This window comes from Manihot esculenta, chromosome 14, assembly GCF_001659605.2.
Source record: "Manihot esculenta cultivar AM560-2 chromosome 14, M.esculenta_v8, whole genome shotgun sequence".
In the NCBI taxonomy this organism is placed as follows: domain Eukaryota; kingdom Viridiplantae; phylum Streptophyta; class Magnoliopsida; order Malpighiales; family Euphorbiaceae; genus Manihot; species Manihot esculenta.
Genome location: NC_035174.2, coordinates 26,053,020 through 26,065,024, shown reverse-complemented (window position 1 = coordinate 26,065,024; position 12,005 = coordinate 26,053,020). Strand labels below are relative to the sequence as shown.

General features: G+C 41.0%; 1 pseudogene; it reads right to left on the bottom strand.

The window, feature by feature from the left end:
- The window catches only part of LOC110600583, a 76,720-nt pseudogene that overhangs the window by 42,963 nt on the left and 21,752 nt on the right, over nt 1-12,005 (bottom strand).

Here is a 12,005-nt window from a genome sequence, read left to right as displayed (position 1 = left end):
AGCTCGGCTTCGAAGCTCTAGAAGAAGCTTTGGCGGGAGGTCGGCTAACCTTCTTGGAGGAAGCAGCTTGAACCATCTCCGCAGCAATCTCAGTCACTGAACGCCCATCCCTAAAGGCGTCAAAAATGGCATGCATATTATCCCGAGACAGGACAAAGTTCTTGGGGAACTTGGTGTCATCCATTTTTACCTCAGAAGCTGCAAAAGAAACGAAATTATAAAGAATCAGCATATTTTCCGATATTATGAGCAAAGAAGAAACAGAATAGTCGGACAAAGCATTATACCCGTGTCCCGGATATCCCTAAGATTGGACGCGAACATACACTTCTCGACGTCATACTTCCTCTCAACGGAAGTCAGTCGTAGCAGCTCGACCTGCTCAATAAGACTTAATTGGGGCAGCTCGTTGCAACCCGGAAAGATCTCCCCCCAACTTAGATCCACCTCCCACGTTCTGGCGGACCCTAATTTTAACTCCGCCACAAGGAAGTTCTCCACCCATCCCTTTATGGAGTCCTTGTACCCCGTGAAAAGAGATAACCCAATACGGGGGGAAAAGTAATAGAAATTTTGAACCGCCCTAACCAGACGGAAAAAAGTGACAAACAGACAGGCCATGGGTGTAAAACCCCAACTCAGGCAGATAGACTCAAAATAGGACATGAACAAAATGGAGTTTGGGGATAACATCCGAGGAGTTACCCCGAAGTATTCAAAGACCTCAATAAAGAAAGGGGTAAAAGGAAACGGAAGACCGAATTCTCTCTGCTTCAAGAAAAACACTATACGACGACCCTCTTGGGGATCCACCAAACCCGGAGGGGGAGGGTAAGGAAGGACTATCCTTTCATTTGAAAGAGGTGCTCGAATGAAATACAACGGAGCATCTAAAAGTCTCTGGGAAATATACTTAGTTATGTTGAAGGGTGTAATATGCGACTCAAGGTTACCAACATCTGGAAGCTTTGAACTTGCCATGGAAGAACAAGGAAGCGTACCTGAGAACACAATGGGGTGAAAAATGCAGAAGGAGTTGCAGGAAGACAGAGAGCAGAAAAGAGCTAGTTTCTTCAGAAGACAGAAGGAATTCGAGATGACAGGCAATAATGAGACGGAACGTTGATCTGAACAGTTTTGTCTTGGAGCGGCGCGATCATTAATTACTCTCGAAGTTTACCCTCTCAACGGGTAGATAAATAACCGGTGAGAAGGTAAAGGGGCAAAAAGATGATCGCTGGGCTTCTCCACATCCGATCGCTGGGCTTCTCCACATTCGTCAAGGGCCAGATCCGTGATTACAGCCCATCAATCAAAAGCCCATTCGCCACCTACATAATACAAGCCCAACTCACCAGTCAGAGCAACTTAGCCCGCAGGAACAACTCAACCTGCAAAATTCACCACCTCCATGGTAAATACCAAGGAAACAGAGGGGCAAGTCATGAAAAGACTCAAAAGTACAAGCAAATGGGAGCATGATAAAGGTCAGACTTGCTCATCACTTAATAAGTTATAAGATTTGATTTATCGTTATTGAACAAAGGCTGCGAGATCGGAAAGAGGCGACAAGGGCAACTCGGAATCATACAGAGCTGAGAGCTCAGAAATCAACTCAAGGATTAAAAGACCGAGCTCACAGGTCGGATTAGTCCAGCTCGAAAAACATAACTTGAGAGCTCGGTCGGCTAAAGGAGGCTCAAAGCTCAACCCATCAAGTAAAGGCCGAGCTCACAGGTCGGTTAGTCAAGCTCGGAAAAGTAAACCGACTGTCCAGTTGGTTAAATAGGCCCGAAGCTCGGCTCATCGACTAAAAGCAAGAGTTCGCGAAATATGGTCAGTTCAGCTCGGAAAAAACGAAACAAAATTTAGTTGGCTAAAGCTACGAAGAAAAGCAGTATCAGTACTTCATCCATGACAGAGAAAGAACAAGTATGAGTAAAAAACAAGAATTTCATTAAAAGAAAAGTACATTACAGCACGTTACAAAGGCCTACACTACGGGATGAAAGACTATCCTTAAAGGATTTACATAACCACATACATCATCATCTATGTTTACATCACTGACATCTGCCCTACTATCTTAGTCTTAATTCCGGGGACTATCCTAGTACGGAAAGCGAGCTCTACAGGTCGGCTGAGCTCTGTCTCATTATTATAGGGGAACTGAACAAGTTGATTCCCATAAGCATTTCTCACTGTTCCCCTAGGCAAGCGTTCGGTTACCCAAGTGTGATGCACGGTACATTCAGACAAGCTCAGATATTATATGCCGGCCGTGCACCACACATGAAAAACATAAGTCTTCGAGTTACGGCACCAAAGAGATCACAAAGCATACATTCGAAGAAATCGCTGGAGACTTGACTGAGTGCAGTTGATCTCAGTCCCTCATAACGTAAGCACCCCACACTGAAGGAAACAATAAGCTGATCTTTCTCGCCACTTCCATTTATATCAAAAGAAGATAACAGGGGCATCGGAGAAATTTCTTTCTCCCTCTTGAGGGAAGGCAAAGTTAGAGCAAACTCCCCAACAGCCCAGAACCTCTTTGGAGCCCGGACAACAAACAGAGGAGGCGGCCGGCCAGACGACCTGGGTAAAATAGTCTCAGCAGCTTGCCGAATAGTCCCACCCATCGGCCGCCCTACCAGAAGGATCTCCAAAGCACCGTCCAGACTCCTTAGAGGTAACATCAAATTTTCAAGAATTTTGAACTGACCCATTCTTATCTCAGATACTGCAAAAAGTTTCAAAACAGAGACAAGTCAGAAACAATTCTCCATCAAGATGATGAAAGCAAGATTAAAACAAACCTCTGGGGCAACAAAGCAATACCTCATTCCGTTTGAAGAAGGCGTCAAATGGATCCTTTGCAGATAAAACAGAACAATCAGAACAATCTCGCTGGAGGAAAGAAGCAGACAGAGAAACGGAAAGGAAGAACCTCTTGTTCCAGCAGAGGATTTGAGAATGACGAAAAGTTAGCGTTGATATATACCCGGAGCATGAGGCCTTAGCACGGGGCAGAGCTATGCTAGACTCTAAGCTAACGGTGTCAGAATTTTAAAAGATAGTCATGGAAAAGGAAAGAAAGGACATGTCCAGATAATGATGACAGGAAAACAAAGACAGCAAAGAACACGAATAATGGAGAAAAGCCAGAAAGGGGAAAGAGCAGATAGGATTCGGAAACTGCACAACGACAGAAAGATGAAAGGATGTTATTAAGGCACCTGAACACGAACAGGCGCGGTCATAATGGTTCTTGATATTCACCCCCTCGGCAGTGGGAGCAATAACTACCGAGAAGGTGAAGGGGCAATTGATGACCGCTGGATTTCTTCACCCCGGATCAGGGGCTTGACCACAGCCAAAGGCCCATAACGTAGAGGCCCATGCACCTGATATGCACAATAAGCATGGCTCATTCAACCTTCAAGGCCGGGCTCAACCAAGCTTCTTCACTCAGATCGGCCCAGTCCGCGACCAGCAGGCCCTCTCCTCTCAGGCTCAGCGTCCGGCCCGACTCTTGGCCCAGCCCAGTATCCAGAGCCATACTAAGACAGCCTAGCAGATCCGCTCGAACGTACGCACGAGGAGAATCAGAGGCCGTTACGCATGGAGCAGGCTGCTGATACCCTCGTACGCCCGAATCTGTATGTCAGAGACGCGTGTCCCAATCATGGAGAGGCCTTTACACGTCACCAGCAAGCATAGCGAAATGGATAAAAGGGGAACCCCCTCCCCAGAAAGTTTAAACTTTGTCTTTCAATACAAAAACCCTTGTAAAACCCTATTCTATTGGATCTCAGATCATCAACCTCTAAATTATAGTTCAATGTCAAATTAAACTCTTCAATAATTCTATAAAGTATTTTAAATAGAAAAAATTTGAGGAATTAAGTGGATTTATATTAAATGTGAATCAATAGAAATTTATATATAAAATTTTATTGGCTAAATTTACATGTTTGCCCTTATAATTTTTTTTATGCAACAATGTGTACTATTTAAATTTTAAATTTAAAACTCTTTAATCGTTTAATAATTACAAGTCTCAACGTAAAGATCTTCTTTTTATATATATAATAATCAATTTATGCCTCCAACTTTACTTTATTTTTATTTTTAACTATATATCTTCTCAATTTTGTCTTCTTTTTCACTTTCTCTCCTTTTCCTCTAATTCTTTTCTTCAAGATAGTTGTCTACCTCTATAAAAAAAAATAAAAAATTCAAGCCCCACTTTAACCCTTTCTCCATATCCTATCCTCCTCTTTTTTCCCTTATTTTTTTTAAGATAGAGTTGTTGTCTATCTCTATAAAAATAAAATAAAAAAATATTTAAGCTTCTCTACTTTGTTCCCCTCTCCTCTTCCTCCCCTTCTTCTATTCAAGATAGTATTGTTGCGTATCTCTGATAAAAAAAAAAAAAATTCAAATTTCCCCTTCTCCTCTCTTGTAACTTCATATTAGAGTTCATTGTCATTTTTCAAGCTCCATTCCTTACCTATTATTATTCTGTTTTGAAGTTCCTAATGTTTTGAAGGTTATAACCCTAGACTTTACATTTCATGGCATGAATGTGTATAAAATATTGTGGGCATCACCAAAAGTATATTCAAATATTATGAGACTGAGGCAGAGGCTACTGAAACTTATAACTTTTATGTTGAATAAAAAAAGAGTGAAAATTCGCATTCAGTTAGAGGATATTCATATAAGGAACATTGTTGCAATATCTATTGTATAAGATAGAAAGACTGTCTATATGATCAAACAAATATAAATCTTTTATTTATTAGTTTATTAATAATTAATAATCTATTAATTATTAATAGATTTGATGACTTTTTACCTCCCTAAAATGTTTGATCAAATGAATTATAATGTTGAGTAATTAATTATATTTGAAAAGATAGTATTGTGATTGTTTTCTTCTAGAAAATTACACTCTTTTCGTCTCATAATTTTTGTCCACTTTTTTTTTCACACATACTAAAAAGTACATTTTTTTTTATTAATATTTCAATTATACTCATATTAAATACATTAAATTTTATTAAATACTAAGAGATATTTTGAGAATTTCTTAGAATTAATATAAAATTAAATAGAGTTATAATAGTTAATTTATATGTTATTATAGTCTAAAAAAGAAAAGTGGACAATAATTTTAGGACAACAAGAAAATGAAAGATAGACAAAAATTATAGGACATACGGAGTAATACTATTATTGTTTTCAATATTAAATATATTAGTTTTTTTTTTCATTTTGAAAGATCTCATATTACAAAGACACTCAAATGGCCAATAAAAAATTTACAAATTTTTTTTTTTATGATTACAAAGGAAAAATATAGTCATTGAATGCTCATATAAACTGACATTTGATTATGTAATATGGATGTGTTGTTAATCAATTATGCTTTAAAACTATTATTTGTTAATATCAATTGCTATATGCTTATCATTTTAGGTTGTATATGACAATATCTTCCAATAATTTTAACCTTAAAAATAATTTAAAATGCAAACTTCATATAATAATGATATCAAAAACTGCAATTTAGCAAAATATGTTGTTTATAAAATTAAGAATGTTGTAGCAAAAAAAAATATCACTATTATATTTAAAGCATGAACAAAAATGAAATATAGTGATATAAAATAATAATAATAATCAATTATCATTGATTATAATTAATCATATTAAATACTCTAAAATGACCTTCACAAACAAAAACAAAAAGGTAAATAAGAAATATCTTGAAAAACATAGTCCATTCCATCAAAATTGAGATGAATTATCAGAAAGTTGAGCAACTTTGTTTGTCTTTGTAGCAATTTTCAACGTGTTCCATCATCATCTTGTGCATATTGATAAGAGGATAATCTTACAATATGAAGACCTTAATATCTTTTTCTCCATATAACTTTAACATTCACTTCAGATTTAATCTTTTAGATCCAAAAGTTAGACTATGGTAAGTTGATATATTATCTCTAAAGTTGTGGGAAATGTTAGCAAAGCTCACTTGTTGTTGCTTTTCTTCATAGGAGTACTAATTACTATAAAAAAGGAAGATATAGTAGTTTCATAATCTTTTGATGTCAAGGGTGCCATTTTAGGTTTTCTTAACAATTCTATATAGAGATGTAAGCTTTTATTTATCGGGACTAACACCTGATCTTCTAGTCTGACTGATTCTCGCCTTGTAGCCTAGCATAAATGCCTTTGTTCAGTGGACTAATACTTCTGGCCTGACGGATTTCCGCCTTATAGTATGGCATAAATGCCTTTGTTTAGTGGGACTAACGTCTAGTTTTCTGGCCTGACGGATTCCCGCCTTGTGGCCTGGCATAAATGCTTTTATTTAGTGGGACTAACACCCAATCTTCAAGCCTGGCAGGTTCCCACCTTATGGCCTAACATGAATGCCTTTGTCTAGTGAGACCAACGCCCGGATTGTGGCCTAGCAAAACTCGCCTTGTGGCCTAGCATAAATGCCTTGATTAGTGGGACTAATGCTCGGGTCATGGCATGGTGAAACTTACTTTGTGGTCTTTAATGAATGCTCTTTAATCCTTTTAATGAATGCTCTTTAATCCTTTTAAAAGAAAGCAACCCCATCGTTCCTTGTTACTGAATAACACATGAAAAATATATCATTAACTGTTATTATTAAAATTTTCTCAAATTATAAATATTCCAGGAGTGGAGAATGACTCAGTCATTTAGTTTGGCCAGCTTATAAGACTCTGGATGAATAATCTTCGAGACTGTAACGACCCGAAAATCGGACCGCTACCGGCGCTAGGATCCGGGTCGGCTTAAGGCCGCCAAGACCCGTAGCAAGCCTGACTTGCAACCTGAAAACTTGTTTAATTCCATACATGATCACAACATACATAAAAATTTAAAACTTTTCTTTCATACATCCAACTCAACCTGAACATGCACTGCACATAGCCATAATCATAATCATGATCCCTCTGTGGGATCTCATCAATGCCCCAATGGGCGATACATCATAAGATGAGTTGGCTTTCATGAACATAATAAAACATTTTTGATTATGTAATAAAAGGGATATCTCATACACAATGTCAAGCACAATATCTAATCCTCAATATCATTACATGACTGAAACTGTACTTTTACATAACATTAATACATCTATCATGTCCACACTAACTATTACATACACGTGACTTCATTACTCTTGTAAACCTCCTGGTCTACCCTGTACCTGCAATCCTGGGGAAATTGGGAGAGGGGTGAGCTACTAGAGCCCAGTGAGCATAATAATAAAACACTTAAAACATATGATAACATGAAATGCATCACATCACAGCTAATCACATCAAGGATGAACTTGTCACCAATAGCCCTCTACATGGTCCAACTGTGCCAGAACGTAGAATGGGTCCTGGTCTTTCCCTTACATAGTGCCAGCGAACGTAGAATGGGTCCCACTGGTCTTACTTTCCGTACCGTACATATCATATCGTCATATCATAGATCGAGGGCTATGGATCATTCAACATTCATCCACATCAACATCAAAATGTGCAATGCAACATATTCGTGAATTCTAATGCAAGCAACCTAATTCATCACATGGAATTCATGATGCATGAACAATGCTCAAAACTTTGAAATTTATTTACTTTAAACGTAAAGGTTTATTCCACTCACCTCTGGATAGCTCTGACCAGACACTGGGGCAACAGACTCACTGCGGGGGTCCTCGGTTTCTCGGGTCCGAACCTACACAGGTGGACTCAAATGAGGGACCAAACATACGTGAACATAACTCTAAACTATTCCCTAAAAATCCCCTAAAACATCATGGAATAATCATAGAAAAATATGCAAGAAAGGGCTGGACAAGGCACTTTCGGCGGCAGGTTTGGCGGCCGAAAGTCCCTCCAGAGCCGAAACTCATGCATGTTCGGCGGTGTAACGACCCGAAAATCGGACCGCTACCGGCGCTAGGATCCGGGTCGACTTAAGGCCGCCGGGACCCGTAGCAAGCCTGACATAAAACCTGTGAACCTGTATAATCCTATACATGATCAACAACATGCATAAAAATTAAAACTTTTCTCTTCATAAACATCAACCAAACTCAACCTATGCATAAACATAAACATAACCTTGATCCCTCTGTGGGATCTCATCTGTGCCCTCAATGGGTGACATATCATCTGTTGAGTTGGTTTACATAAACATCATATGAATCTCTAAGATCATGTATAAAAGGGATACAACAATCTATGGTCAAGCACACACTAACATCCATAAAACTCATTACATAACTATACTGTACTTTTACATTACAATTTGATCATGTCCATTGCTAGCTATTACATAAACATGACTTCTTTACTCTATCCGGACTCCCGCACTATACTGTACCTGCAAGCCTGGGGGTAAAGGGAGAGGGGTGAGCTAAAAGCCCAGTGAGTAGAGCTATTAAAACACATTAACACTATGCTCTATGAAATGCATCATAACACAAACAGTTCACACGAGGGTTGGGTGAACTCGTCACCAATTAGTCCAAGTTAACTCTATGCCAGGCCTGTAGAATGGGGTCCTGGTCTTTCCTGTCAAAACATACATTACTTACCATTTTCCCAGGGCCTCCTCTGGGCTCTTGGTCTTCAAGTCCCATAACCGTGCTAGACCATAGGATGGGATCCTGGTCTTTACTTACTCTGTGCCAGGCCTGTAGACTGGGGCCTGGTCTTTCTTACTCTGTGCCAGGCCTGTAGCATGGGGCCTGGTCTTCCTGTCATGGACTAACTGGGTCATCCGACATTCACCCACAACAACAACAATTTATGCAATGCGGCATATTCGTGAAAACTAATGCAATCATCCTATTGCATAATCATGATGCATGAAACATGATAAAGCATTTAATTTAAAAGATTAAGTTTTAGTTCCACTCACCTCTGGCTGACTCTGACAACACCGAAGCAGCTGAACTCACTGCTGGGGTCCTTGGTTCCTCGGGTCCGAACCTACACAGGTGGACTCAAATGAGGGACCAAACATACCTGAACATAACTATAAACTACTCCCCAAAAACCCCCTAAAACATCCTGAAAATATCACATAGAGATATGCATGAAATGGCTGAACAGGGCACTTTCGGCGGCACCTTCGGCGGCCGAAAGTCCTGGACAGATCCGAAAGTCAGGCACTTTCGGCGGCACCTTCGGCAGCCGAAAGTCCCAGACAGAGACGAAAGTCTCTTTTCGGGGGCAACTTCGGCAGCCGAATGCTGCCTCCACAAAGGGGGTTCGGCGACCGAAACTCCCTTCGGCGGCCGAACCTGGTTTCTGCCAGAAGGGCAGAAACTTGGTTCACATGAACCCCTTGCCTCCCAAAACTTCAAATCAAGCATATATCTCACCCAAATCATGCATACAAGTTCCTAGGGGTCTCAAACAGTCATATACCCCAACTACAACACTTCAAACATATTCAAACAAGCCACATTGTTCAAAACATCAATATTAACCCATAAACTCAACATATACCCTAACATGCATTTCTACCCATAGATCTTGCATAAAACTTATTTAAAACACATAAGGAGCTTAAGATCGGCTCTTACCTCTTGAAGATCGAGAGGGAGACGACCTAAACTTGGAGATCCACGAAAATGAGCTCCTGAGTTCCCAAAGCTCCAAAACTTGTTTCAAAAGCTTAAATCTTCAAAACCAAGTGAAAACAAGTGAAAATCTTGAAAGATTTAGAGGAAGAACATCAAAAATGGGTGAGAGACGGCGGAGAGCTCACCTTGGCCGAAAATGGGGAAAAGCTCGCCCGTTTTCGGCTAAGGGACCCTTTTATAGTGGCTGGCCAGACCACGTTCGGGGGCCGAATGTGCCTCCGCATGCATGCCATGTTCGGCGGCCGAACCTGGACTTCTCTCACTTATGCTTTCGGGGGCCTAAAGCACTCCCGAAGTGCATGCATGTTCGGCGGCCGAACTTGAGTTTCGGCGGCCGAACTTGACTTTCGGCGGCCGAACCTGGGTTTTCCTCCAAAGACTTTTCATGCAAAAACTCATTTTATTTAATACTTAAAAATCATAAAACACATTAAAACATTTTACAAAAACATGATTTCACCCTACTAGAGGCTTCCGACATCCGAGATTCCACCGGACGGTAGGAATTCCGATACCGGAGTCTAGCCGGGTATTACAGGCGGCACCTTCGGCGGCCGAAAGTCCCAGGCAGAGACGAAAGTCTCCTTTCGGGGGCAAGCTTCGGCAGCCGAAGGCTGCCTCCACAAGCATGTTCGGCGGCCGAAAGTTCCTTCGGCTGCCGAACCTGGTTTCTCCCAGAATGGCAGAAACTCAGCTCCCCTATGCATTTATGCCTCCTATCTCATCCAAACATGCATAAACCTATTCTACAACACTCATACACAAGCATACAAGTTCCTAGGGGCATCAAACCATCAAAACCCCAACTACAACACACAAGCAACTCACATTGTTCAAAATCACATCAAAAACCCATAAGCTCAACATAAGCTACACATGCATTTTCTACCCCATGAACTTGCATAAAACTTGCTTAAAACATAAAGTAAGCTAGAGATCGACTCTTACCTCTTGAAGATCGAGGGTGGAGGCGATCTAACTTGGAGTTGGAAGAGATTTGAGTTTTTGAACCTCAAAGCTCCAAAACTTGCTCAAAACTCGAAAATCTTAAAAACAAGATGAAAACTAGTGAAAAACTTGAAAGATCTGAAGGAAAAGACTCAAGATCGGTGAGGGGTGACGGAGGACTCACCTTGGCCGACAACGGGGAGAAAAACTCGCCCGTTTTCGGCTAAGGGACCCTTTTATAGTGGCTGGCCAGGCCACGTTCGGGGGCCGAACGTGCCTCCGCATGCATGCCATGTTCGGCGGCCGAACCTGGACTTTCCTCACTCATGCTTTCGGGGGCCTAAAGGCGCTCCCGAAGGCATGCATGTTCGGCGGCCGAACTTGAGATTCGGCGGCCGAACCTGAGTTTTCCTTCAAGGTTGCTTTTATGCAAAAGCTCATTTCCATTTTACTTAAAACCATGAAATACCTTAAAACATTTTATAAAAACATGATTCTACCCTACTAGAGGCTTCCGACATCCGAAATTCCACCGGACGGTAGGAATTCCGATACCGGAGTCTAGCCGGGTATTACATTCTCCCCCCTTAAGAACATTCGTCCCCGAATGTTTCTCAACTAGCACATAGCATGTCATAAAACATAACATACATACATACATAGCACATAAACACATAGAGATCTAACCTTAAAAGAGATGAGGGTACTGCTGGAGCATAGACTCCCGTGTCTCCCAAGTGCATTCCTCCAAATTGTGGTGGTTCCACAGGACTTTCACCATCGGGATTTCCTTGTTCCTTAACTTTCTAATCTGGGTGTCTATGATCCGTACTGGCTGCTCAACATAGGTGAGATCCTCTTGGACCTCCACATCAGGCTCATTAAGAACCTTGCTCGGATCTGACACAAACTTCCTCAACATTGAAACATGGAAAACCGGATGGATCCTTTCCATTGAAGCAGGTAAATCCAGCTTGTACGACACATTCCCAATCTTTTGCAAGATTTCAAAGGGTCCGATGTATCGTGGGGCTAGTTTACCTTTCTTCCCGAAGCGAACCACTCCCTTCATAGGAGACACCTTGAGCAATACCAGATCCCCCTCCTGAAACTCGACCTGCCTTCTGCAGATGTCTGCATAACTCTTCTGTCTGCTTGCAGCAGTCTTGATTCTTTCTCTGATTATGGGTACTACTCTGCTGGTAATCTCAACTAGCTCAGGCCCTGCCAAGGCCTTTTCTCCTACTTCTTCCCAGCAAACAGGTGATCTGCACTTCCTCCCATACAAAGCTTCATATGGAGCCATCCCGATGCTAGCATGATGGCTGTTATTGTAGGCAAACTCCACCAAAGG